Genomic DNA, 4,042 nt, shown 5'->3' with positions numbered 1-4,042 from the left:
ATTCCAGCTATGTGGTCTGCTCCAGGCCATCTGTGCAGGCTGTAAACTTCACCACGGGAAGGAAGGCATGGCCAGAATTATTCTTCTTGTGAAAAATAATCACTTGATCTTTCCTCCTCCTTCATTAGCCTCATAAAGTCTCCCCACTGCATTTCACAACCAGCATAATAGCAGGGAAGATGAAAGTGAAGAAAAGCTCACTGATCTCATTTGTAGATCACAGTCTGTCTTTAGCACAACAGGTGGGCCCTCCAGGATTCTGTTTGCCACATAGCCAAACCACTCACTGGCACCAGCTCCCCAAAGAGAGCAGGGCGAGTGGGTGATGCATGGAAAATAGGAATAAAAGAAAATTAGTCCAGATCATCTACTCAATTACGACCACCCAAAAACATGGTTTACTGTCAAATGTTCTGCAAAGAGCAATTATTACTTCTATAATTTAAAAAAAAAAGTTATTTTTTTAAAAAGAACATTGTCATGAATTCAAAATAGAGCATCTCAACTGATGTGGCTATTTTCTCGCTAAAAAACACCTGAGAAAGCATCATCAAAATAACTCAAAATGGTCATTTGGGTTGTGTTTTTTTGATTGTTATTATTCTGCAGGATTCCCAGTCAATTTAAAACTTGTACAAGTTCCATGCGTCCTGCTTTCCTTTCCACCTCTCCGCCCAGACTCAGGAATTCACCATGGCCCTGCCCCTTGAGCCACAGGAACTGACCTGGCAAGCCTGAACCTTTCCCTTACTTTTCCTGCAGTGCTTGCTCCCATGTCACCTGAACAGGTGGCCTCCAGGGTGAGTCACCCTCGATTTACTGGCTAGTTCAGGTACAACGCAGAATCTGTTCCTGAAATGCCACAGTCTCAAAAGAGAGACTTATAATACTTTTTATTAACCTGCTCACAGCAAAAGACAAATCTGTGCTCTCCGTCTTGCTCTTAAGTTGCGCCAACTAGTAGGCCCAGCTGAAGGAGACAACAGTTTACAGTGCTAGAGGCTTTTTACTGGAAGGGTGGTGCATGGCCCCCTGGGAGCTTGTTAGAACTGTGGAATTGCAGTCCCACCCCAGACTTTCTGAATCAGGATCTGCATGTTAACAAGAACCCAAGGTGTTCTGTATGCACATGCAAGTGGGAGAAACACTGACTTAGATTTGTATTAACCTTCAGAGTCCTTAGAGGTCATAGGTGTACCAAGGACCCCAATGCAGCCTTTCTGCCTTTACTCATGCAATTCATTATTCTCTCTGCCTAAAAATGCCTTCCATCATGGGTCATCAACCTGGTGAACTCCTACTCATCCTTCAAGGCCCTGCCCAAAGACCACATCCCTATTGAAACCTTCCTGATATCCTGAGTCAAAACTAATCATTCCCTCTTCTATGCTCCCTTGATACTTTACATCTATATCCAGTATATACCAATATTAGAGAGTCTTCATACCACATTATAATTATATGCTCACATGTCTGTGTCCACCACAAGAATGTGAGGTATTCAAGGGCAAAAGCATGCCTTATTCATCTATACTCCCCAGCACCCAGCCCAGGACTTGGAACAGAGGCTCAATAAATGTTATATGAAAGATACCTTTTGATCTTTCCTTCCATTGTTTTAGTCATGTAATAGTAACTTTATGCTGTCTGAAGATTTTCACATTGTAATCTTCGATCCTTTAAAAACTATTCTTAGATCTTTAATATGCTAATTTATAGTAATGATTCAAAAATATTTCCATTGGCCTGGACACAATCTCTGAGCCTACATTTCATTGGGATAACTATCTCTGCCCCCTTTCCCTTACACATATCCCTCTCTCACAACAACATCTCCATTGCTGAAGAAAAGCCAGCTTATAAAGCAGATATTTTTAGGGGTGGGAGTGGTAGGTGGTATAATAAAAGGAATTATTGTAGTTATTTGTTTATATTAAGCCTGTCTTGATAACGTTAATTTTTTTTACAGATATATAACTGATATCACTGAATCAATTGTGAGTCAAAGACAAAAAAAACTGTAAAGAGAAGAAAGTAAAGTAGAAGATAAGTAGTGATCCAAGAGTCACAATAATTAATAGCTGTATTCTCAAGACAAACACAGCAGAAAACACGCAGATAATTATGGGGCACTTACAGAGTTGGCATAACCCCTCAGGTTAACAATGAACTCTTGAGAGACTGAATGTAGTCATGTACCAGCCTGCACAAGAAAACACGCAGCCAGAGATGTTCACTGGTAATATACAAGAGGGAAGAATCACTGCTCTGTGCCGGTCAGCGATGCAAAGCTATAAGCAGCTCATGGTCCATAAAACTCATCTAAATGGCCCTCAAATTGGTCTTAGTCACTGTTCGCATTTATTGTGAACATATGGTTCTGGCAGTGGTAATTAAGAGACACTATTTAGGTGAACTTTTGCTTTCTAAAGTGGCCCTTGCAATATTTATCAAAAGGTTAAATATGAATATCCTTTGACTCAGAAATTCTGTATGTCTGGAGCATAGAATTACAGATATAAATGCACAAAAATGTTCATTGCAGTTTTTATAGAAAAATAGGAGACAATCTACATGTTCATCAATAGGAAAGTTATTAAATAAGTTATGCTAGATCCATACCCTGGATAGTAGACAACTAGTTTTTTAAAAGACAAATACATATATATATGTGTACTGACATGGAAAGACATCAATGATATAGCATTAAAAACAAAAGTAAGAGACATTCTATTATAGTATTAACCTACTTAAAAATTATGTGTAGGAACATATATACAGACATATACATACACATACATTTGTATATGCATAGCAAACATTTGTAAGGCTACTCACCAAATTGTTTATTGTGATTATGTTTGAGGAAAAGGATTAAAATAAAAATAAGAAATCACTTTCCCTTTTATAGCATATACATTTTTGTATTTTTTTAACTTTTAATTTTGACAAAATTTCAGATTTATACTGTCGCAAAAATAGTGCAAAGAATTACTTTATAACCTCCATCCAGATTCCCCAAATGTTAACATTATTACATTTGTTTCATCCTTTTGCCTCTCCTCTCTCTCCTCTTGTGTGTGTGTGTGTGTGTGTGTGTGTGTGTGTGTGTAAATTTTACAAACTGAGAGTAAGTTGCAAACATGATTCCCCTTTACCTCTAAACATTTCAGCATGTATTTCCTAAAGCAAAGCACTCTGTTACATAAGCACAGTACAATTACCAAAATCAGGATAATCAAGAAATTAACATTGATAAAACGCTATTAGCTAATCTACAAACCATATTTAAATTTCATCAATTGTCTCAATAATGACTTTTATAAGAAAAGAAAATCCAGATAATAATGGCATTCAGTTGTCATGTTTCTTCAGTCTCCGTTGATTAGAAACAGTGCCTCAGTCTTTCCTTGTTTTTTATGACCTTGATATTTCTGATGAATACAGTCCAGGTATTTTGAAGAATGTTCCTCAGTTTGGGTTTCTCTGATGTTTCCTCATGATTCAAGTTAGGTTATGATTTTGGGCAGCAACATCACAGAAAGAATGTTGTGTTCTTCTCCATGCTCCGTATTAGGAGGCACACGATGTCCATTACAGGTGGTGATAAACTTTGAACAATTGGTGAAGGTGATGTCTGCCAGGTTTCTCCACTGTTAATTTACTACTTTTTTCTTTGTAATGGCTATTTTCTAATTCCTTCATTCCTTCTATATTAATCGGTTGGGATTTTACTAAAACTTCCCCTGTTCCCCATTCATTCATTCTTTCATTCATATCAGTAGGGACTCATGGATTCTATACTACCATTATTTATTTTGATGCTCAAATTGCCACAGATTTGGCCAATGGGAGCCCCGTTTGAGCTGACTCTTACAGCCTTTTGATATGTCCTCTCTTTCTTTAAGCACTTGCTTACTTTCAAACACAAAGATGTTCCACGCTTCTCTTGCACTTTCCCAGCACCAGCCTGGGATCAGCCATTTCTCCAAGGAGATGTGGTTCTTTTTAATGAAGAATGGCACTTAGAAACCAAGATCTG

Source organism: Diceros bicornis, chromosome 3 (genome assembly GCF_020826845.1).
Source record: "Diceros bicornis minor isolate mBicDic1 chromosome 3, mDicBic1.mat.cur, whole genome shotgun sequence".
Classification (NCBI taxonomy): Eukaryota; Metazoa; Chordata; class Mammalia; order Perissodactyla; family Rhinocerotidae; genus Diceros; species Diceros bicornis.
The sequence above is the reverse complement of the archived record's forward strand: the minus strand, read 5'-3'. Positions refer to the sequence as shown.